General features: G+C 55.1%; 8 non-coding genes across 8 annotated transcripts; all 8 read right to left on the reverse strand.

Moving 5' to 3' along the window:
* Window positions 1–2,249: 2,249 nt before the first annotated feature.
* Window positions 2,250–2,342, reverse strand: LOC132361707 (small nucleolar RNA SNORD116). The gene has a single exon (XR_009501977.1). It is a non-coding gene; the product is annotated as a small nucleolar RNA SNORD116 (small nucleolar RNA).
* Window positions 2,343–5,010: 2,668 nt separating this feature from the next.
* On the reverse strand, window positions 5,011–5,103 carry LOC132361166 (small nucleolar RNA SNORD116). Its single transcript, XR_009501477.1, has one exon. It is a non-coding gene; the product is annotated as a small nucleolar RNA SNORD116 (small nucleolar RNA).
* Window positions 5,104–7,790: 2,687 nt separating this feature from the next.
* On the reverse strand, window positions 7,791–7,883 carry LOC132361735 (small nucleolar RNA SNORD116). The gene has a single exon (XR_009502004.1). It is a non-coding gene; the product is annotated as a small nucleolar RNA SNORD116 (small nucleolar RNA).
* Window positions 7,884–10,551: 2,668 nt separating this feature from the next.
* Window positions 10,552–10,644, reverse strand: LOC132361168 (small nucleolar RNA SNORD116). Its single transcript, XR_009501478.1, has one exon. It is a non-coding gene; the product is annotated as a small nucleolar RNA SNORD116 (small nucleolar RNA).
* A 2,690-nt stretch (window positions 10,645–13,334) lies between these two features.
* LOC132361708 (small nucleolar RNA SNORD116) lies at window positions 13,335–13,427 on the reverse strand. The gene has a single exon (XR_009501978.1). It is a non-coding gene; the product is annotated as a small nucleolar RNA SNORD116 (small nucleolar RNA).
* Window positions 13,428–16,095: 2,668 nt separating this feature from the next.
* On the reverse strand, window positions 16,096–16,188 carry LOC132361169 (small nucleolar RNA SNORD116). The gene has a single exon (XR_009501479.1). It is a non-coding gene; the product is annotated as a small nucleolar RNA SNORD116 (small nucleolar RNA).
* Window positions 16,189–18,875: 2,687 nt separating this feature from the next.
* On the reverse strand, window positions 18,876–18,968 carry LOC132361736 (small nucleolar RNA SNORD116). The gene has a single exon (XR_009502005.1). It is a non-coding gene; the product is annotated as a small nucleolar RNA SNORD116 (small nucleolar RNA).
* A 2,668-nt stretch (window positions 18,969–21,636) lies between these two features.
* On the reverse strand, window positions 21,637–21,729 carry LOC132361170 (small nucleolar RNA SNORD116). The gene has a single exon (XR_009501480.1). It is a non-coding gene; the product is annotated as a small nucleolar RNA SNORD116 (small nucleolar RNA).
* Window positions 21,730–24,218: the final 2,489 nt, after the last annotated feature.

The following is a 24,218-nucleotide window of genomic DNA, read 5'->3' on the forward strand; positions in this document are numbered from 1 at the left end:
TCTGAAACTGCTTCCCAAGGACCTCTAACCCTTACCGAGAATTGACTGCATGTCTGATAGTACGACTGCAGGAAGTTAGGCACATATGTTGGCCGGTGTCTGAGAGGCTGTATGTGTGTGTTCACGCGTGTGCGCATGTGTGACTGTGACTACGCATGCGGACGTGCTTGTGGGTTTCTCTGTGTGCCGCTGCATACGCGTCTTGGTCTCTGTGTGTCCCTATGGCCCTGTGAAGAGGAGTCCAACAATAAAAGAAACAGTTTATACACAGCACCGTGGTTAGACCCCTAACTAAAAGGAGAAAAAACCCTGTCAGCTTTAAGAGGCCGCAGGCACACTTTGACCCCCAGGGGCTGTTGAAATAGTCCACGGACTCCCGCTCTCCTACAGCCACGCCTTCTGACCAAAACACAAAGCCTCGACGAGACCTGCCTCCGGGCCTTGGCTGTGACATCGACATGCACCTCGAGACTCTGTCAGCTACCAGTATATCTGATGGGCATTTGGGGTCACTCGCAGCACTTCCGGAAGCAAGGGAACTCCCATGGTCGGGCCGACACCGACCGGCAGCTGTCTGCTGCCAAGATGCAGTCTGAAAACACTCAAGGGGCTAACGAACGTGGGCCCACGTGCCACTTCTCGCCAACTAGGCCTAATCACTTTCCATTGACCCGTGGGAATGCCCACCACAGGAAGTGGTGGGCTTCAGCCACCATGACCCATGTCAGATCCCCACGGCGGAAACTAGTCCACATTCCCAGCCACGTCTCAGGCAGCTCCCATCTTGAATGTTCGCGGCCCTGACCCCTAAGGAAACGCTCAAACCCTTGAAAGCCTCGTCCTACATGCCCTCCTCCAGCCCACAGGGCGACACGACCCTACTGGAAACCACAAACATCTTCAGAACACGGGAACACTGAACACCAGGGAAGACAGACCGCAAGCCTGTCTCCTTGGTTGATGCTGATCCCACACCATGCATCCTGGAAATTCTCCACTGCCACAGTGACACTACCGAGTAACTCACAGTGATCAAAGGCATGGTCCCCGAGGACCACAGACAAACTTTCAATGGAAGACCTCTGCCATGCGAGGGAACTTGGAAGCCTGAAAGGGAACAGTGGCTGGCCACGGCAGCACAGCAGGCATGGCAATGGGGCCCCCATCTCTGCCCCACCAATGGACTGCTCCAGATAAACCTCTGGCTGTTCGAAAGGCCTGCGTGCTACACCGGCCGGTCACGTCATTCCCCCACGGGAGAAACACTTTCGCTTTACACATTGCCAAACAAGGGAACAAAGCGGCCAAAGGGGATGTTCGCATAACTCAACTACCTGCAAGGAGGCCGGCACAGACGCCTCACCATGTCGATCTTCTCTACTTCCCGCAAGACACCCTTTGGGTGTCATTCCTCGGGCAATGGGATCGCAGCTCTACACAGCTTACCTACCTCAACTCACCCACTTGAACTGCCAAAGCCATCCGCTCCATAGGCAGCTTAGGCCAGCCCATCACGAACAAGACACATTCTTGGGAAGCCGAGGCCAGCGCCTGCAACCCAATGATGACAACCCATCCCACGACATCACACAGGACCTTTCCTCATGATACCTTACCTTTCTCTCCAGGCCAGCAGCCACCACCCAGGCTGAAATGCTTCACTCGATCCACACCCCACTCCACGAAGATCCACTTAGCGCCAACAGTGTGCCGGCAACTTCAGCAGAGGAGCTGACAGGGGCAGCACTGAGGCCTAAACCATCAGCCCCCTTCCGCCATCGCCCAACTCCAGCCCATGCCCGCCCACGGCTCCAGCCACGCGGGGCAGTCAAGAACCTCACTGCACGAAACACAACAACAGAGAGGGCCACAGGCCTGGCCTGAGGCTCCAGGCTCCAACCAGGGAAGCTTGCTCATGTTGGCTTCCATAATCAACCTCGGAAGCGGCATGCACAAAGTGTGATCCTGTCCAAAAATCACCTCTCCAAGCTGCAAGCTTACTGGGTCTATACCAGAACACACTCCGACCCTGAAGACTAGCAGGAAAGCCTGCCCTCTTGCATTCCCTCAACGGCCTTTTAGCAGGGACCGGGGATTCATAGATGACCCAGCTTATGGGCAGACATGGTCGACCCTCAGACAGGAGCCCCTCCAATGCTGGAGCCCTTAGTGGGGTTTGCATGCCTGTCAGCAGGGGACGTTGGCCCTCACTCCTAACTGTCCCATACTCCCGAGACAGGAAACGTGCTGGACCTCAGTTTCGATGAGGAGACGGTAGAGCGTTCTCACTCATTTTGTTCAGATTTTCCAAGGAATGCATACAAGGGTGTCATCATCGATCCAAGCACATGCTGGGACGCTGCAGAACACAAAAGGGAAGGCCATGGGTCTCTGCAGAGGAGCCATGACCTGGAAGTACTCCAACTGCCTGGGGAATCCACAGTCCTCAGGCCACTCAGCAAGACCAACAATCAATCCACTCTTGCAACCATTGGGCCCATCTGTGGAAATCCTAATATCCAATGGCACATCTTAGTATGGGTGAATGCCTACCATCCTGAGATATCCACAGCCTTGCTCGGCAACGTGCACCCGCCCCACTTTGTCCAGTTCTCCTTAGCACATCCAGTCATCAGACAACGCGAAGGTCTTCTTCTCTTTGCCGACAGCCAGCCTTACTCTGCAACTGCACCTGAGAAGTGGACAGAAGTCAGGCAGGTTTCTGAATTGCACAAGGGTCCTCAGAGAACATGATTTTTGGGAACACTTAACCTGGGCGTGAGCCTGGAACCTGCTTCCCAAGTACCACTATCCCTTACCGAAAACTGACTGTGTGTCTCACAGCACGACTGAAGGAAGTTACGCACGTACATTGCTCGGTGTGTGAGACGCTGTATATGTGTATTCACACGTGTGGGCGAGTGTGACTGTGACTGTGCACGAGGATGCGTTTGTGGATACCTATGTGTGCCGCTAAACACGCGTCTTGGTCTCTGGGTGTCCCTGTGGCCCTCTGCAGACGCCTCTAACAGTAAACGTCATAGTTTATACACAGCACCCTGGTTGGACCCCCAACTGAAAGGAGAAAGACCCCTGTCAGCTTCATGAGGCCGCATGCGAACTTTGAACCCCAGGCTGTCAAAATAGGCCACAGACTCCCGCTCTCCCACAGCCACGCCTTCTGACCAAAGCACAAAGACTGGGCGAGACCTCCCTCCCGGCCGTGGGTGTCACACCTATGTGGACCTGGAGATCCTGCCACCTACCACCACATCTGATGTGCCCTTGGGGTCACTCCCAGTGCTCCCGGAAGCAAGGTAACCTCCCATAGGCAGGCTGACACCGACCTGCAGTTGCCGACAGGCAAGATGCAGCCTGGCACTTCTCAAGGGGTTAACGGACTTCGGCCCAAGTGCCTCATCTCGCCAACTAGACCAAATCACTTTCCATGACCCCGTGGGAATGCCCTCAATGGGAAGTGTTGGGCTTCAGCAACCATGACACAGGTTGGAACCCCACAGCGGAAATTAGGCCACCTTCCTGGCCACGTATAGGCAAGCTTCCAACTGGTAGGCTTTGCGGCCCTGACCACTGAGGAAACGCTCAAACGCTACACAGCCTCGTCCTAAGTGCCCTCCTCCTGCCTGCAGGGCAACTCGACTCTACTTGAAGCCACAGACATCATGTGAACACGGAGACACTGAACAGCAGGGAAGACACACCGCAAGCCTGTCTGCTTTGATGATGCCCACCCCACCCCACGCATCCTGGCAATTCCTCCACTGCCACGGCGACACTACCGAGGCACTCACAGTGATCAAAGGCACTGTCCCCGACGACCACAGACAGACTTTCAACGGAAAACCTTTGCCACACGAGGGGACCTGGAAACTTGAAAGGGCACAGTGGCTGTCCACGACAGTGCGCCTGGCGTCGCAACAGTGCCCCCACCTCTGTCCCCACAACGGACGGCTCCAGGTAAACCTCTGGCTGTTCGCAAGCCGAGTCATGCCCCCCCGGGAGAAGCACTTTCGCTTTGCACATTCCCAAACAACGGAACGATTAGGCCAAAGGGGATGTTCGCATAACTAAACATCCTCCAAGGAGGCCAGCAGAGACGCGTCACCATGTCAATCCTCTTTACGTCTCGCAAGACACCCTTTGGGTGTCTTTCCCATGGCAATGGGATTCCAACTCTACACAGTTTACCTACCTCACCTCATCCACTTGAACTGCCAAAGCCATCCCGTCCATAGGCAGCTGATGCCAGCCCATCACGAACATGACACATCCTTGGGAAGCCGAGGCCAGCACCTGCAACCCAATTATGATAGCCTATTCCACGACATCACAAAGGACATGTCCTCATCTTCCCTTCCCTTCCTGTACGGGCCATCAGTGATCCACGCAGGTTTAAATTCAGCACTCATTCCTCTCCCCACTCCACGATGACCCACTTGGCATCAACACTGTGCCGGGAGTTAAAGTAGAGAAGCAAACAAGGGCAGCAGCGAGGCCTAATCCATCAGCCCCTTTCCGCCGATGCCCAACCGAGCTCACCCCCGCCCATTGCTCCAGCCTCACTAGGCACTCAAGAAGCTCACCGTGAAAAACGCAAGAACAGGGAGGGCCACAGGCCTGGCCTGAGGTTCCAGGCACCAACCAGGGACGCTTGCTCATTTTGGCTTCCAGAATCAACCCCCAAAATGGCATGCACGAAGCGTGATCCTGGCCAAAACTCACCTCCCAACTGCAAGCTAACTGGGCCTAGACCAGCACACACTCTGACTCTTAAGACCAGCAGGAGAGCCTGCCCCCTCGCATTCCCTCAACAGCCATTCAGCAGGGACCCGGGATTCACAGATAACACAGCTTATGTGCAGACACGGTCAACCCTCAGACAGGAGCCCCTCCAATACTGGAGTCCTTGGTGGTGTTTGCATGCATGTCAGCGGAAGACGCTGGCCCTCATTCCTAACTGTCCTCTCCCCCTGAGAGAGGAAACGTGCTGAACCTCAGTTTCGATGACGAGACGGTAGAGTGTTCTCACTTATTTGGCTCAGATTTTCCAAGGAATGCATGCAAGGGTGTCATCATCAATCCAAGCACATGCTGGGACGCTGCAGAACACAACCGGGGTCTGCGCGGGACACTGTACAGGAGCCATGAGCCTGGGCTACCCCAAAAGCCTGGAGAATCCACAGCCCTCAGGCCACTCAGCAAGGGGAACAATCAATCCACTCTTGCAGCCATTGGGCCCGTCTGAGGAAAACCTAATATCTAACGGCACATCTTGGGGTGCTTGAATACCTACCATCCTGAGTTATCCACGACCACGCTCGGGGACATGGGCCCGCCTCACTTTTGCCAGTTCTTCTTAGCACCTCCAGTCATCAGAGCACACGAAGGTCTTGTTTGTGTCGACGGCCAGCCTTTCCCAGCAACTGCACCTGAGAAGTGGACAGAAATCACCGAGGCTTCATAAGTGGACCGGTGTCCTCACAGGACATGATCCATAAAAACATTTACCTGGCCTTGAGCTCTGAAACTGCTTCCCAAGGACCTCTAACCCTTACCGAGAATTGACTGCATGTCTGATAGTACGACTGCAGGAAGTTAGGCACATATGTTGGCCGGTGTCTGAGAGGCTGTATGTGTGTGTTCACGCGTGTGCGCATGTGTGACTGTGACTACGCATGCGGACGTGCTTGTGGGTTTCTCTGTGTGCCGCTGCATACGCGTCTTGGTCTCTGTGTGTCCCTATGGCCCTGTGAAGAGGAGTCCAACAATAAAAGAAACAGTTTATACACAGCACCGTGGTTAGACCCCTAACTAAAAGGAGAAAAAACCCTGTCAGCTTTAAGAGGCCGCAGGCACACTTTGACCCCCAGGGGCTGTTGAAATAGTCCACGGACTCCCGCTCTCCTACAGCCACGCCTTCTGACCAAAACACAAAGCCTCGACGAGACCTGCCTCCGGGCCTTGGCTGTGACATCGACATGCACCTCGAGACTCTGTCAGCTACCAGTATATCTGATGGGCATTTGGGGTCACTCGCAGCACTTCCGGAAGCAAGGGAACTCCCATGGTCGGGCCGACACCGACCGGCAGCTGTCTGCTGCCAAGATGCAGTCTGAAAACACTCAAGGGGCTAACGAACGTGGGCCCACGTGCCACTTCTCGCCAACTAGGCCTAATCACTTTCCATTGACCCGTGGGAATGCTCACCACAGGAAGTGGTGGGCTTCAGCCACCATGACCCATGTCAGATCCCCACGGTGGAAACTAGTCCACATTCCCAGCCACGTCTCAGGCAGCTCCCATCTTGAATGTTCGCGGCCCTGACCCCTAAGGAAACGCTCAAACCCTTGAAAGCCTCGTCCTACATGCCCTCCTCCAGCCCACAGGGCGACACGACCCTACTGGAAACCACAAACATCTTCAGAACACGGGAACACTGAACACCAGGGAAGACAGACCGCAAGCCTGTCTCCTTCGTTGATGCTGATCCCACACCATGCATCCTGGAAATTCTCCACTGCCACAGTGACACTACCGAGTAACTCACAGTGATCAAAGGCATGGTCCCCGAGGACCACAGACAAACTTTCAATGGAAGACCTCTGCCATGCGAGGGAACTTGGAAGCCTGAAAGGGAACAGTGGCTGGCCACGGCAGCACAGCAGGCATGGCAATGGGGCCCCCATCTCTGCCCCACCAATGGACTGCTCCAGATAAACCTCTGGCTGTTCGAAAGGCCTGCGTGCTACACCGGCCGGTCACGTCATTCCCCCACGGGAGAAACACTTTCGCTTTACACATTGCCAAACAAGGGAACAAAGCGGCCAAAGGGGATGTTCGCATAACTCAACTACCTGCAAGGAGGCCGGCACAGACGCCTCACCATGTCGATCTTCTCTACTTCCCGCAAGACACCCTTTGGGTGTCATTCCTCGGGCAATGGGATCGCAGCTCTACACAGCTTACCTACCTCAACTCACCCACTTGAACTGCCAAAGCCATCCGCTCCATAGGCAGCTTAGGCCAGCCCATCACGAACAAGACACATTCTTGGGAAGCCGAGGCCAGCGCCTGCAACCCAATGATGACAACCCATCCCACGACATCACACAGGACCTTTCCTCATGATACCTTACCTTTCTCTCCAGGCCAGCAGCCACCACCCAGGCTGAAATGCTTCACTCGATCCACACCCCACTCCACGAAGATCCACTTAGCGCCAACAGTGTGCCGGCAACTTCAGCAGAGGAGCTGACAGGGGCAGCACTGAGGCCTAAACCATCAGCCCCCTTCCGCCATCGCCCAACTCCAGCCCATGCCCGCCCACGGCTCCAGCCACGCGGGGCAGTCAAGAACCTCACTGCACGAAACACAACAACAGAGAGGGCCACAGGCCTGGCCTGAGGCTCCAGGCTCCAACCAGGGAAGCTTGCTCATGTTGGCTTCCATAATCAACCTCGGAAGCGGCATGCACAAAGTGTGATCCTGTCCAAAAATCACCTCTCCAAGCTGCAAGCTTACTGGGTCTATACCAGAACACACTCCGACCCTGAAGACTAGCAGGAAAGCCTGCCCTCTTGCATTCCCTCAACGGCCTTTTAGCAGGGACCGGGGATTCATAGATGACCCAGCTTATGGGCAGACATGGTCGACCCTCAGACAGGAGCCCCTCCAATGCTGGAGCCCTTAGTGGGGTTTGCATGCCTGTCAGCAGGGGACGTTGGCCCTCACTCCTAACTGTCCCATACTCCCGAGACAGGAAACGTGCTGGACCTCAGTTTCGATGAGGAGACGGTAGAGCATTCTCACTCATTTTGTTCAGATTTTCCAAGGAATGCATACAAGGGTGTCATCATCGATCCAAGCACATGCTGGGACGCTGCAGAACACAAAAGGGAAGGCCATGGGTCTCTGCAGAGGAGCCATGACCTGGAAGTACTCCAACTGCCTGGGGAATCCACAGTCCTCAGGCCACTCAGCAAGACCAACAATCAATCCACTCTTGCAACCATTGGGCCCATCTGTGGAAATCCTAATATCCAATGCCACATCTTAGTATGGGTGAATGCCTACCATCCTGAGATATCCACAGCCTTGCTCGGCAACGTGCACCCGCCCCACTTTGTCCAGTTCTCCTTAGCACATCCAGTCATCAGACAACGCGAAGGTCTTCTTCTCTTTGCCGACAGCAGGCCTTACTCTGCAACTGCACCTGAGAAGTGGACAGAAGTCAGGCAGGTTTCTGAATTGCACAAGGGTCCTCAGAGAACATGATTTTTGGGAACACTTAACCTGGGCGTGAGCCTGGAACCTGCTTCCCAAGTACCACTATCCCTTACCGAAAACTGACTGTGTGTCTCACAGCACGACTGAAGGAAGTTACGCACGTACATTGCTCGGTGTGTGAGACGCTGTATATGTGTATTCACACGTGTGGGCGAGTGTGACTGTGACTGTGCATGAGGATGCGTTTGTGGATACCTATGTGTGCCGCTAAACACGCGTCTTGGTCTCTGGGTGTCCCTGTGGCCCTCTGCAGACGCCTCTAACAGTAAACGTCATAGTTTATACACAGCACCCTGGTTGGACCCCCAACTGAAAGGAGAAAGACCCCTGTCAGCTTCATGAGGCCGCATGCGAACTTTGAACCCCAGGCTGTCAAAATAGGCCACAGACTCCCGCTCTCCCACAGCCACGCCTTCTGACCAAAGCACAAAGACTGGACGAGACCTCCCTCCCGGCCGTGGGTGTCACACCTATGTGGACCTGGAGATCCTGCCACCTACCACCACATCTGATGTGCCCTTGGGGTCACTCCCAGTGCTCCCGGAAGCAAGGTAACCTCCCATAGGCAGGCTGACACCGACCTGCAGTTGCCGACAGGCAAGATGCAGCCTGGCACTTCTCAAGGGGTTAACGGACTTCGGCCCAAGTGCCTCATCTCGCCAACTAGACCAAATCACTTTCCATGACCCCGTGGGAATGCCCTCAATGGGAAGTGTTGGGCTTCAGCAACCATGACACAGGTTGGAACCCCACAGCGGAAATTAGGCCACCTTCCTGGCCACGTATAGGCAAGCTTCCAACTGGTAGGCTTTGCGGCCCTGACCACTGAGGAAACGCTCAAACGCTACACAGCCTCGTCCTAAGTGCCCTCCTCCTGCCTGCAGGGCGACTCGACTCTACTTGAAGCCACAGACATCATGTGAACACGGAGACACTGAACAGCAGGGAAGACACACCGCAAGCCTGTCTGCTTTGATGATGCCCACCCCACCCCACGCATCCTGGCAATTCCTCCACTGCCACGGCGACACTACCGAGGCACTCACAGTGATCAAAGGCACTGTCCCCGACGACCACAGACAGACTTTCAACGGAAAACCTTTGCCACACGAGGGGACCTGGAAACTTGAAAGGGCACAGTGGCTGTCCACGACAGTGCGCCTGGCGTCGCAACAGTGCCCCCACCTCTGTCCCCACAACGGACTGCTCCAGGTAAACCTCTGGCTGTTCGCAAGCCGAGTCATGCCCCCCCGGGAGAAGCACTTTCGCTTTGCACATTCCCAAACAACGGAACGATTAGGCCAAAGGGGATGTTCGCATAACTAAACATCCTCCAAGGAGGCCAGCAGAGACGCGTCACCATGTCAATCCTCTTTACGTCTCGCAAGACACCCTTTGGGTGTCTTTCCCATGGCAATGGGATTCCAACTCTACACAGGTTACCTACCTCACCTCATCCACTTGAACTGCCAAAGCCATCCCGTCCATAGGCAGCTGATGCCAGCCCATCACGAACATGACACATCCTTGGGAAGCCGAGGCCAGCACCTGCAACCCAATTATGATAGCCTATTCCACGACATCACAAAGGACATGTCCTCATCTTCCCTTCCCTTCCTGTACGGGCCATCAGTGATCCACGCAGGTTTAAATTCAGCACTCATTCCTCTCCCCACTCCACGATGACCCACTTGGCATCAACACTGTGCCGGGAGTTAAAGTAGAGAAGCAAACAAGGGCAGCAGCGAGGCCTAATCCATCAGCCCCTTTCCGCCGATGCCCAACCGAGCTCACCCCCGCCCATTGCTCCAGCCTCACTAGGCACTCAAGAAGCTCACCGTGAAAAACGCAAGAACAGGGAGGGCCACAGGCCTGGCCTGAGGTTCCAGGCACCAACCAGGGACGCTTGCTCATTTTGGCTTCCAGAATCAACCCCCAAAATGGCATGCACGAAGCGTGATCCTGGCCAAAACTCACCTCCCAACTGCAAGCTAACTGGGCCTAGACCAGCACACACTCTGACTCTTAAGACCAGCAGGAGAGCCTGCCCCCTCGCATTCCCTCAACAGCCATTCAGCAGGGACCCGGGATTCACAGATAACACAGCTTATGTGCAGACACGGTCAACCCTCAGACAGGAGCCCCTCCAATACTGGAGTCCTTGGTGGTGTTTGCATGCATGTCAGCGGAAGACGCTGGCCCTCATTCCTAACTGTCCTCTCCCCCTGAGAGAGGAAACGTGCTGAACCTCAGTTTCGATGACGAGACGGTAGAGTGTTCTCACTTATTTGGCTCAGATTTTCCAAGGAATGCATGCAAGGGTGTCATCATCAATCCAAGCACATGCTGGGACGCTGCAGAACACAACCGGGGTCTGCACGGGACACTGTACAGGAGCCATGAGCCTGGGCTACCCCAAAAGCCTGGAGAATCCACAGCCCTCAGGCCACTCAGCAAGGGGAACAATCAATCCACTCTTGCAGCCATTGGGCCCGTCTGAGGAAAACCTAATATCTAACGGCACATCTTGGGGTGCTTGAATACCTACCATCCTGAGTTATCCACGACCACGCTCGGGGACATGGGCCCGCCTCACTTTTTCCAGTTCTTCTTAGCACCTCCAGTCATCAGAGCACACGAAGGTCTTCTTGTTTGTGCCGACGGCCAGCCTTTCCCAGCAACTGCACCTGAGAAGTGGACAGAAATCACCGAGGCTTCATAAGTGGACTGGTGTCCTCACAGGACATGATCCATAAAAACAGTTACCTGGCCTTGAGCTCTGAAACTGCTTCCCAAGGACCTCTAACCCTTACCGAGAATTGACTGCATGTCTGATAGTACGACTGCAGGAAGTTAGGCACATATGTTGGCCGGTGTCTGAGAGGCTGTATGTGTGTGTTCACGCGTGTGCGCATGTGTGACTGTGACTACGCATGCGGACGTGCTTGTGGGTTTCTCTGTGTGCCGCTGCATACGCGTCTTGGTCTCTGTGTGTCCCTATGGCCCTGTGAAGAGGAGTCCAACAATAAAAGAAACAGTTTATACACAGCACCGTGGTTAGACCCCTAACTAAAAGGAGAAAAAACCCTGTCAGCTTTAAGAGGCCGCAGGCACACTTTGACCCCCAGGGGCTGTTGAAATAGTCCACGGACTCCCGCTCTCCTACAGCCACGCCTTCTGACCAAAACACAAAGCCTCGACGAGACCTGCCTCCGGGCCTTGGCTGTGACATCGACATGCACCTCGAGACTCTGTCAGCTACCAGTATATCTGATGGGCATTTGGGGTCACTCGCAGCACTTCCGGAAGCAAGGGAACTCCCATGGTCGGGCCGACACCGACCGGCAGCTGTCTGCTGCCAAGATGCAGTCTGAAAACACTCAAGGGGCTAACGAACGTGGGCCCACGTGCCACTTCTCGCCAACTAGGCCTAATCACTTTCCATTGACCCGTGGGAATGCCCACCACAGGAAGTGGTGGGCTTCAGCCACCATGACCCATGTCAGATCCCCACGGCGGAAACTAGTCCACATTCCCAGCCACGTCTCAGGCAGCTCCCATCTTGAATGTTCGCGGCCCTGACCCCTAAGGAAACGCTCAAACCCTTGAAAGCCTCGTCCTACATGCCCTCCTCCAGCCCACAGGGCGACACGACCCTACTGGAAACCACAAACATCTTCAGAACACGGGAACACTGAACACCAGGGAAGACAGACCGCAAGCCTGTCTCCTTGGTTGATGCTGATCCCACACCATGCATCCTGGAAATTCTCCACTGCCACAGTGACACTACCGAGTAACTCACAGTGATCAAAGGCATGGTCCCCGAGGACCACAGACAAACTTTCAATGGAAGACCTCTGCCATGCGAGGGAACTTGGAAGCCTGAAAGGGAACAGTGGCTGGCCACGGCAGCACAGCAGGCATGGCAATGGGGCCCCCATCTCTGCCCCACCAATGGACTGCTCCAGATAAACCTCTGGCTGTTCGAAAGGCCTGCGTGCTACACCGGCCGGTCACGTCATTCCCCCACGGGAGAAACACTTTCGCTTTACACATTGCCAAACAAGGGAACAAAGCGGCCAAAGGGGATGTTCGCATAACTCAACTACCTGCAAGGAGGCCGGCACAGACGCCTCACCATGTCGATCTTCTCTACTTCCCGCAAGACACCCTTTGGGTGTCATTCCTCGGGCAATGGGATCGCAGCTCTACACAGCTTACCTACCTCAACTCACCCACTTGAACTGCCAAAGCCATCCGCTCCATAGGCAGCTTAGGCCAGCCCATCACGAACAAGACACATTCTTGGGAAGCCGAGGCCAGCGCCTGCAACCCAATGATGACAACCCATCCCACGACATCACACAGGACCTTTCCTCATGATACCTTACCTTTCTCTCCAGGCCAGCAGCCACCACCCAGGCTGAAATGCTTCACTCGATCCACACCCCACTCCACGAAGATCCACTTAGCGCCAACAGTGTGCCGGCAACTTCAGCAGAGGAGCTGACAGGGGCAGCACTGAGGCCTAAACCATCAGCCCCCTTCCGCCATCGCCCAACTCCAGCCCATGCCCGCCCACGGCTCCAGCCACGCGGGGCAGTCAAGAACCTCACTGCACGAAACACAACAACAGAGAGGGCCACAGGCCTGGCCTGAGGCTCCAGGCTCCAACCAGGGAAGCTTGCTCATGTTGGCTTCCATAATCAACCTCGGAAGCGGCATGCACAAAGTGTGATCCTGTCCAAAAATCACCTCTCCAAGCTGCAAGCTTACTGGGTCTATACCAGAACACACTCCGACCCTGAAGACTAGCAGGAAAGCCTGCCCTCTTGCATTCCCTCAACGGCCTTTTAGCAGGGACCGGGGATTCATAGATGACCCAGCTTATGGGCAGACATGGTCGACCCTCAGACAGGAGCCCCTCCAATGCTGGAGCCCTTAGTGGGGTTTGCATGCCTGTCAGCAGGGGACGTTGGCCCTCACTCCTAACTGTCCCATACTCCCGAGACAGGAAACGTGCTGGACCTCAGTTTCGATGAGGAGACGGTAGAGCGTTCTCACTCATTTTGTTCAGATTTTCCAAGGAATGCATACAAGGGTGTCATCATCGATCCAAGCACATGCTGGGACGCTGCAGAACACAAAAGGGAAGGCCATGGGTCTCTGCAGAGGAGCCATGACCTGGAAGTACTCCAACTGCCTGGGGAATCCACAGTCCTCAGGCCACTCAGCAAGACCAACAATCAATCCACTCTTGCAACCATTGGGCCCATCTGTGGAAATCCTAATATCCAATGGCACATCTTAGTATGGGTGAATGCCTACCATCCTGAGATATCCACAGCCTTGCTCGGCAACGTGCACCCGCCCCACTTTGTCCAGTTCTCCTTAGCACATCCAGTCATCAGACAACGCGAAGGTCTTCTTCTCTTTGCCGACAGCCAGCCTTACTCTGCAACTGCACCTGAGAAGTGGACAGAAGTCAGGCAGGTTTCTGAATTGCACAAGGGTCCTCAGAGAACATGATTTTTGGGAACACTTAACCTGGGCGTGAGCCTGGAACCTGCTTCCCAAGTACCACTATCCCTTACCGAAAACTGACTGTGTGTCTCACAGCACGACTGAAGGAAGTTACGCACGTACATTGCTCGGTGTGTGAGACGCTGTATATGTGTATTCACACGTGTGGGCGAGTGTGACTGTGACTGTGCACGAGGATGCGTTTGTGGATACCTATGTGTGCCGCTAAACACGCGTCTTGGTCTCTGGGTGTCCCTGTGGCCCTCTGCAGACGCCTCTAACAGTAAACGTCATAGTTTATACACAGCACCCTGGTTGGACCCCCAACTGAAAGGAGAAAGACCCCTGTCAGCTTCATGAGGCCGCATGCGAACTTTGAACCCCAGGCTGTCAAAATAGGCCACAGACTCCCGCTCTCCCACAGCCACGCCTTCTGACCAAAGCACAAAGACTGGGCGAGACCTCCCTCCCGGCCGTGGGTGTCACACCTATGTGGACCTGGAGATCCTGCCACCTACCACCACATCTGATGTGCCCTTGGGGTCACTCCCAGTGCTCCCGGAAGCAAGGTAACCTCCCATAGGCAGGCTGACACCGACCTGCAGTTGCCGACAGGCAAGATGCAGCCTGGCACTTCTCAAGGGGTTAACGGACTTCGGCCCAAGTGCCTCATCTCGCCAACTAGACCAAATCACTTTCCATGACCCCGTGGGAATGCCCTCAATGGGAAGTGTTGGGCTTCAGCAACCATGACACAGGTTGGAACCCCACAGCGGAAATTAGGCCACCTTCCTGGCCACGTATAGGCAAGCTTCCAACTGGTAGGCTTTGCGGCCCTGACCACTGAGGAAACGCTCAAACGCTACACAGCCTCGTCCTAAGTGCCCTCCTCCTGCCTGCAGGGCAACTCGACTCTACTTGAAGCCACAGACATCATGTGAACACGGAGACACTGAACAGCAGGGAAGACACACCGCAAGCCTGTCTGCTTTGATGATGCCCACCCCACCCCACGCATCCTGGCAATTCCTCCACTGCCACGGCGACACTACCGAGGCACTCACAGTGATCAAAGGCACTGTCCCCGACGACCACAGACAGACTTTCAACGGAAAACCTTTGCCACACGAGGGGACCTGGAAACTTGAAAGGGCACAGTGGCTGTCCACGACAGTGCGCCTGGCGTCGCAACAGTGCCCCCACCTCTGTCCCCACAACGGACGGCTCCAGGTAAACCTCTGGCTGTTTGCAAGCCGAGTCATGCCCCCCCGGGAGAAGCACTTTCGCTTTGCACATTCCCAAACAACGGAACGATTAGGCCAAAGGGGATGTTCGCATAACTAAACATCCTCCAAGGAGGCCAGCAGAGACGCGTCACCATGTCAATCCTCTTTACGTCTCGCAAGACACCCTTTGGGTGTCTTTCCCATGGCAATGGGATTCCAACTCTACACAGTTTACCTACCTCACCTCATCCACTTGAACTGCCAAAGCCATCCCGTCCATAGGCAGCTGATGCCAGCCCATCACGAACATGACACATCCTTGGGAAGCCGAGGCCAGCACCTGCAACCCAATTATGATAGCCTATTCCACGACATCACAAAGGACATGTCCTCATCTTCCCTTCCCTTCCTGTACGGGCCATCAGTGATCCACGCAGGTTTAAATTCAGCACTCATTCCTCTCCCCACTCCACGATGACCCACTTGGCATCAACACTGTGCCGGGAGTTAAAGTAGAGAAGCAAACAAGGGCAGCAGCGAGGCCTAATCCATCAGCCCCTTTCCGCCGATGCCCAACCGAGCTCACCCCCGCCCATTGCTCCAGCCTCACTAGGCACTCAAGAAGCTCACCGTGAAAAACGCAAGAACAGGGAGGGCCACAGGCCTGGCCTGAGGTTCCAGGCACCAACCAGGGACGCTTGCTCATTTTGGCTTCCAGAATCAACCCCCAAAATGGCATGCACGAAGCGTGATCCTGGCCAAAACTCACCTCCCAACTGCAAGCTAACTGGGCCTAGACCAGCACACACTCTGACTCTTAAGACCAGCAGGAGAGCCTGCCCCCTCGCATTCCCTCAACAGCCATTCAGCAGGGACCCGGGATTCACAGATAACACAGCTTATGTGCAGACACGGTCAACCCTCAGACAGGAGCCCCTCCAATACTGGAGTCCTTGGTGGTGTTTGCATGCATGTCAGCGGAAGACGCTGGCCCTCATTCCTAACTGTCCTCTCCCCCTGAGAGAGGAAACGTGCTGAACCTCAGTTTCGATGACGAGACGGTAGAGTGTTCTCACTTATTTGGCTCAGATTTTCCAAGGAATGCATGCAAGGGTGTCATCATCAATCCAAGCACATGCTGGGACGCTGCAGAACACAACCGGGGTCTGCGCGGGACACTGTACAGGAGCCATGAGCCTGGGCTACCCCAAAAGCCTGGAGAATCCACAGCCCTCAGGCCACTCAGCAAGGGGAACAATCAATCCACTCTTGCAGCCATTGGGCCCGTCTGAGGAAAACCTAATATCTAACGGCACATCTTGGGGTGCTTGAATACCTACCATCCTGAGTTATCCACGACCACGCTCGGGGACATGGGCCCGCCTCACTTTTGCCAGTTCTTCTTAGCACCTCCAGTCATCAGAGCACACGAAGGTCTTGTTTGTGTCGACGGCCAGCCTTTCCCAGCAACTGCACCTGAGAAGTGGACAGAAATCACCGAGGCTTCATAAGTGGACCGGTGTCCTCACAGGACATGATCCATAAAAACATTTACCTGGCCTTGAGCTCTGAAACTGCTTCCCAAGGACCTCTAACCCTTACCGAGAATTGACTGCATGTCTGATAGTACGACTGCAGGAAGTTAGGCACATATGTTGGCCGGTGTCTGAGAGGCTGTATGTGTGTGTTCACGCGTGTGCGCATGTGTGACTGTGACTACGCATGCGGACGTGCTTGTGGGTTTCTCTGTGTGCCGCTGCATACGCGTCTTGGTCTCTGTGTGTCCCTATGGCCCTGTGAAGAGGAGTCCAACAATAAAAGAAACAGTTTATACACAGCACCGTGGTTAGACCCCTAACTAAAAGGAGAAAAAACCCTGTCAGCTTTAAGAGGCCGCAGGCACACTTTGACCCCCAGGGGCTGTTGAAATAGTCCACGGACTCCCGCTCTCCTACAGCCACGCCTTCTGACCAAAACACAAAGCCTCGACGAGACCTGCCTCCGGGCCTTGGCTGTGACATCGACATGCACCTCGAGACTCTGTCAGCTACCAGTATATCTGATGGGCATTTGGGGTCACTCGCAGCACTTCCGGAAGCAAGGGAACTCCCATGGTCGGGCCGACACCGACCGGCAGCTGTCTGCTGCCAAGATGCAGTCTGAAAACACTCAAGGGGCTAACGAACGTGGGCCCACGTGCCACTTCTCGCCAACTAGGCCTAATCACTTTCCATTGACCCGTGGGAATGCTCACCACAGGAAGTGGTGGGCTTCAGCCACCATGACCCATGTCAGATCCCCACGGCGGAAACTAGTCCACATTCCCAGCCACGTCTCAGGCAGCTCCCATCTTGAATGTTCGCGGCCCTGACCCCTAAGGAAACGCTCAAACCCTTGAAAGCCTCGTCCTACATGCCCTCCTCCAGCCCACAGGGCGACACGACCCTACTGGAAACCACAAACATCTTCAGAACACGGGAACACTGAACACCAGGGAAGACAGACCGCAAGCCTGTCTCCTTCGTTGATGCTGATCCCACACCATGCATCCTGGAAATTCTCCACTGCCACAGTGACACTACCGAGTAACTCACAGTGATCAAAGGCATGGTCCCCGAGGACCACAGACAAACTTTCAATGGAAGACCTCTGCCATGCGAGGGAACTTGGAAGCCTGAAAGGGAACAGTGGCTGGCCACGGCAGCACAGCAGGCATGGCAATGGGGCCCCCATCTCTGCCCCACCAATGGACTGCTCCAGATAAACCTCTGGCTGTTCGAAAGGCCTGCGTGCTACACCGGCCGGTCACGTCATTCCCCCACGGGAGAAACACTTTCGCTTTACACATTGCCAAACAAGGGAACAAAGCGGCCAAAGGGGATGTTCGCATAACTCAACTACCTGCAAGGAGGCCGGCACAGACGCCTCACCATGTCGATCTTCTCTACTTCCCGCAAGACACCCTTTGGGTGTCATTCCTCGGGCAATGGGATCGCAGCTCTACACAGCTTACCTACCTCAACTCACCCACTTGAACTGCCAAAGCCATCCGCTCCATAGGCAGCTTAGGCCAGCCCATCACGAACAAGACACATTCTTGGGAAGCCGAGGCCAGCGCCTGCAACCCAATGATGACAACCCATCCCACGACATCACACAGGACCTTTCCTCATGATACCTTACCTTTCTCTCCAGGCCAGCAGCCACCACCCAGGCTGAAATGCTTCACTCGATCCACACCCCACTCCACGAAGATCCACTTAGCGCCAACAGTGTGCCGGCAACTTCAGCAGAGGAGCTGACAGGGGCAGCACTGAGGCCTAAACCATCAGCCCCCTTCCGCCATCGCCCAACTCCAGCCCATGCCCGCCCACGGCTCCAGCCACGCGGGGCAGTCAAGAACCTCACTGCACGAAACACAACAACAGAGAGGGCCACAGGCCTGGCCTGAGGCTCCAGGCTCCAACCAGGGAAGCTTGCTCATGTTGGCTTCCATAATCAACCTCGGAAGCGGCATGCACAAAGTGTGATCCTGTCCAAAAATCACCTCTCCAAGCTGCAAGCTTACTGGGTCTATACCAGAACACACTCCGACCCTGAAGACTAGCAGGAAAGCCTGCCCTCTTGCATTCCCTCAACGGCCTTTTAGCAGGGACCGGGGATTCATAGATGACCCAGCTTATGGGCAGACATGGTCGACCCTCAGACAGGAGCCCCTCCAATGCTGGAGCCCTTAGTGGGGTTTGCATGCCTGTCAGCAGGGGACGTTGGCCCTCACTCCTAACTGTCCCATACTCCCGAGACAGGAAACGTGCTGGACCTCAGTTTCGATGAGGAGACGGTAGAGCATTCTCACTCATTTTGTTCAGATTTTCCAAGGAATGCATACAAGGGTGTCATCATCGATCCAAGCACATGCTGGGACGCTGCAGAACACAAAAGGGAAGGCCGTGGGTCTCTGCAGAGGAGCCATGACCTGGAAGTACTCCAACTGCCTGGGGAATCCACAGTCCTCACGCCACTCAGCAAGACCAACAATCAATCCACTCTTGCAACCATTGGGCCCATCTGTGGAAATCCTAATATCCAATGCCACATCTTAGTATGGGTGAATGCCTACCATCCTGAGATATCCACAGCCTTGCTCGGCAACGTGCACCCGCCCCACTTTGTCCAGTTCTCCTTAGCACATCCAGTCATCAGACAACGCGAAGGTCTTCTTCTCTTTGCCGACAGCCAGCCTTACTCTGCAACTGCACCTGAGAAGTGGACAGAAGTCAGGCAGGTTTCTGAATTGCACAAGGGTCCTCAGAGAACATGATTTTTGGGAACACTTAACCTGGGCGTGAGCCTGGAACCTGCTTCCCAAGTACCACTATCCCTTACCGAAAACTGACTGTGTGTCTCACAGCACGACTGAAGGAAGTTACGCACGTACATTGCTCGGTGTGTGAGACGCTGTATATGTGTATTCACACGTGTGGGCGAGTGTGACTGTGACTGTGCACGAGGATGCGTTTGTGGATACCTATGTGTGCCGCTAAACACGCGTCTTGGTCTCTGGGTGTCCCTGTGGCCCTCTGCAGACGCCTCTAACAGTAAACGTCATAGTTTATACACAGCACCCTGGTTGGACCCCCAACTGAAAGGAGAAAGACCCCTGTCAGCTTCATGAGGCCGCATGCGAACTTTGAACCCCAGGCTGTCAAAATAGGCCACAGACTCCCGCTCTCCCACAGCCACGCCTTCTGACCAAAGCACAAAGACTGGACGAGACCTCCCTCCCGGCCGTGGGTGTCACACCTATGTGGACCTGGAGATCCTGCCACCTACCACCACATCTGATGTGCCCTTGGGGTCACTCCCAGTGCTCCCGGAAGCAAGGTAACCTCCCATAGGCAGGCTGACACCGACCTGCAGTTGCCGACAGGCAAGATGCAGCCTGGCACTTCTCAAGGGGTTAACGGACTTCGGCCCAAGTGCCTCATCTCGCCAACTAGACCAAATCACTTTCCATGACCCCGTGGGAATGCCCTCAATGGGAAGTGTTGGGCTTCAGCAACCATGACACAGGTTGGAACCCCACAGCGGAAATTAGGCCACCTTCCTGGCCACGTATAGGCAAGCTTCCAACTGGTAGGCTTTGCGGCCCTGACCACTGAGGAAACGCTCAAACGCTACACAGCCTCGTCCTAAGTGCCCTCCTCCTGCCTGCAGGGCGACTCGACTCTACTTGAAGCCACAGACATCATGTGAACACGGAGACACTGAACAGCAGGGAAGACACACCGCAAGCCTGTCTGCTTTGATGATGCCCACCCCACCCCACGCATCCTGGCAATTCCTCCACTGCCACGGCGACACTACCGAGGCACTCACAGTGATCAAAGGCACTGTCCCCGACGACCACAGACAGACTTTCAACGGAAAACCTTTGCCACACGAGGGGACCTGGAAACTTGAAAGGGCACAGTGGCTGTCCACGACAGTGCGCCTGGCGTCGCAACAGTGCCCCCACCTCTGTCCCCACAACGGACTGCTCCAGGTAAACCTCTGGCTGTTCGCAAGCCGAGTCATGCCCCCCCGGGAGAAGCACTTTCGCTTTGCACATTCCCAAACAACGGAACGATTAGGCCAAAGGGGATGTTCGCATAACTAAACATCCTCCAAGGAGGCCAGCAGAGACGCGTCACCATGTCAATCCTCTTTACGTCTGGCAAGACACCCTTTGGGTGTCTTTCCCATGGCAATGGGATTCCAACTCTACACAGTTTACCTACCTCACCTCATCCACTTGAACTGCCAAAGCCATCCCGTCCATAGGCAGCTGATGCCAGCCCATCACGAACATGACACATCCTTGGGAAGCCGAGGCCAGCACCTGCAACACAATTATGATAGCCTATTCCACGACATCACAAAGGACATGTCCTCATCTTCCCTTCCCTTCCTGTACGGGCCATCAGTGATCCACGCAGGTTTAAATTCAGCACTCATTCCTCTCCCCACTCCACGATGACCCACTTGGCATCAACACTGTGCCGGGAGTTAAAGTAGAGAAGCAAACAAGGGCAGCAGCGAGGCCTAATCCATCAGCCCCTTTCCGCCGATGCCCAACCGAGCTCACCCCCGCCCATTGCTCCAGCCTCACTAGGCACTCAAGAAGCTCACCGTGAAAAACGCAAGAACAGGGAGGGCCACAGGCCTGGCCTGAGGTTCCAGGCACCAACCAGGGACGCTTGCTCATTTTGGCTTCCAGAATCAACCCCCAAAATGGCATGCACGAAGCGTGATCCTGGCCAAAACTCACCTCCCAACTGCAAGCTAACTGGGCCTAGACCAGCACACACTCTGACTCTTAAGACCAGCAGGAGAGCCTGCCCACTCGCATTCCCTCAACAGCCATTCAGCAGGGACCCGGGATTCACAGATAACACAGCTTATGTGCAGACACGGTCAACCCTCAGACAGGAGCCCCTCCAATACTGGAGTCCTTGGTGGTGTTTGCATGCATGTCAGCGGAAGACGCTGGCCCTCATTCCTAACTGTCCTCTCCCCCTGAGAGAGGAAACGTGCTGAACCTCAGTTTCGATGACGAGACGGTAGAGTGTTCTCACTTATTTGGCTCAGATTTTCCAAGGAATGCATGCAAGGGTGTCATCATCAATCCAAGCACATGCTGGGACGCTGCAGAACACAACCGGGGTCTGCACGGGACACTGTACAGGAGCCATGAGCCTGGGCTACCCCAAAAGCCTGGAGAATCCACAGCCCTCAGGCCACTCAGCAAGGGGAACAATCAATCCACTCTTGCAGCCATTGGGCCCGTCTGAGGAAAACCTAATATCTAACGGCACATCTTGGGGTGCTTGAATACCTACCATCCTGAGTTATCCACGACCACGCTCGGGGACACGGGCCCGCCTCACTTTTTCCAGTTCTTCTTAGCACCTCCAGTCATCAGAGCACACGAAGGTCTTCTTGTTTGTGCCGACGGCCAGCCTTTCCCAGCAACTGCACCTGAGAAGTGGACAGAAATCACCGAGGCTTCATAAGTGGACCGGTGTCCTCACAGGACATGATCCATAAAAACAGTTACCTGGCCTTGAGCTCTGAAACTGCTTCCCAAGGACCTCTAACCCTTACCGAGAATTGACTGCATGTCTGATAGTACGACTGCAGGAAGTTAGGCACATATGTTGGCCGGTGTCTGAGAGGCTGTATGTGTGTGTTCACGCGTGTGCGCATGTGTGACTGTGACTACGCATGCGGACGTGCTTGTGGGTTTCTCTGTGTGCCGCTGCATACGCGTCTTGGTCTCTGTGTGTCCCTATGGCCCTGTGAAGAGGAGTCCAACAATAAAAGAAACAGTTTATACACAGCACCGTGGTTAGACCCCTAACTAAAAGGAGAAAAAACCCTGTCAGCTTTAAGAGGCCGCAGGCACACTTTGACCCCCAGGGGCTGTTGAAATAGTCCACGGACTCCCGCTCTCCTACAGCCACGCCTTCTGACCAAAACACAAAGCCTCGACGAGACCTGCCTCCGGGCCTTGGCTGTGACATCGACATGCACCTCGAGACTCTGTCAGCTACCAGTATATCTGATGGGCATTTGGGGTCACTCGCAGCACTTCCGGAAGCAAGGGAACTCCCATGGTCGGGCCGACACCGACCGGCAGCTGTCTGCTGCCAAGATGCAGTCTGAAAACACTCAAGGGGCTAACGAACGTGGGCCCACGTGCCACTTCTCGCCAACTAGGCCTAATCACTTTCCATTGACCCGTGGGAATGCCCACCACAGGAAGTGGTGGGCTTCAGCCACCATGACCCATGTCAGATCCCCACGGCGGAAACTAGTCCACATTCCCAGCCACGTCTCAGGCAGCTCCCATCTTGAATGTTCGCGGCCCTGACCCCTAAGGAAACGCTCAAACCCTTGAAAGCCTCGTCCTACATGCCCTCCTCCAGCCCACAGGGCGACACGACCCTACTGGAAACCACAAACATCTTCAGAACACGGGAACACTGAACACCAGGGAAGACAGACCGCAAGCCTGTCTCCTTCGTTGATGCTGATCCCACACCATGCATCCTGGAAATTCTCCACTGCCACAGTGACACTACCGAGTAACTCACAGTGATCAAAGGCATGGTCCCCGAGGACCACAGACAAACTTTCAATGGAAGACCTCTGCCATGCGAGGGAACTTGGAAGCCTGAAAGGGAACAGTGGCTGGCCACGGCAGCACAGCAGGCATGGCAATGGGGCCCCCATCTCTGCCCCACCAATGGACTGCTCCAGATAAACCTCTGGCTGTTCGAAAGGCCTGCGTGCTACACCGGCCGGTCACGTCATTCCCCCACGGGAGAAACACTTTCGCTTTACACATTGCCAAACAAGGGAACAAAGCGGCCAAAGGGGATGTTCGCATAACTCAACTACCTGCAAGGAGGCCGGCACAGACGCCTCACCATGTCGATCTTCTCTACTTCCCGCAAGACACCCTTTGGGTGTCATTCCTCGGGCAATGGGATCGCAGCTCTACACAGCTTACCTACCTCAACTCACCCACTTGAACTGCCAAAGCCATCCGCTCCATAGGCAGCTTAGGCCAGCCCATCACGAACAAGACACATTCTTGGGAAGCCGAGGCCAGCGCCTGCAACCCAATGATGACAACCCATCCCACGACATCACACAGGACCTTTCCTCATGATACCTTACCTTTCTCTCCAGGCCAGCAGCCACCACCCAGGCTGAAATGCTTCACTCGATCCACACCCCACTCCACGAAGATCCACTTAGCGCCAACAGTGTGCCGGCAACTTCAGCAGAGGAGCTGACAGGGGCAGCACTGAGGCCTAAACCATCAGCCCCCTTCCGCCATCGCCCAACTCCAGCCCATGCCCGCCCACGGCTCCAGCCACGCGGGGCAGTCAAGAACCTCACTGCACGAAACACAACAACAGAGAGGGCCACAGGCCTGGCCTGAGGCTCCAGGCTCCAACCAGGGAAGCTTGCTCATGTTGGCTTCCATAATCAACCTCGGAAGCGGCATGCACAAAGTGTGATCCTGTCCAAAAATCACCTCTCCAAGCTGCAAGCTTACTGGGTCTCTACCAGAACACACTCCGACCCTGAAGACTAGCAGGAAAG

The sequence above is a fragment of the Balaenoptera ricei genome, chromosome 2 (assembly GCF_028023285.1).
Source record: "Balaenoptera ricei isolate mBalRic1 chromosome 2, mBalRic1.hap2, whole genome shotgun sequence".
Classification (NCBI taxonomy): domain Eukaryota; kingdom Metazoa; phylum Chordata; class Mammalia; order Artiodactyla; family Balaenopteridae; genus Balaenoptera; species Balaenoptera ricei.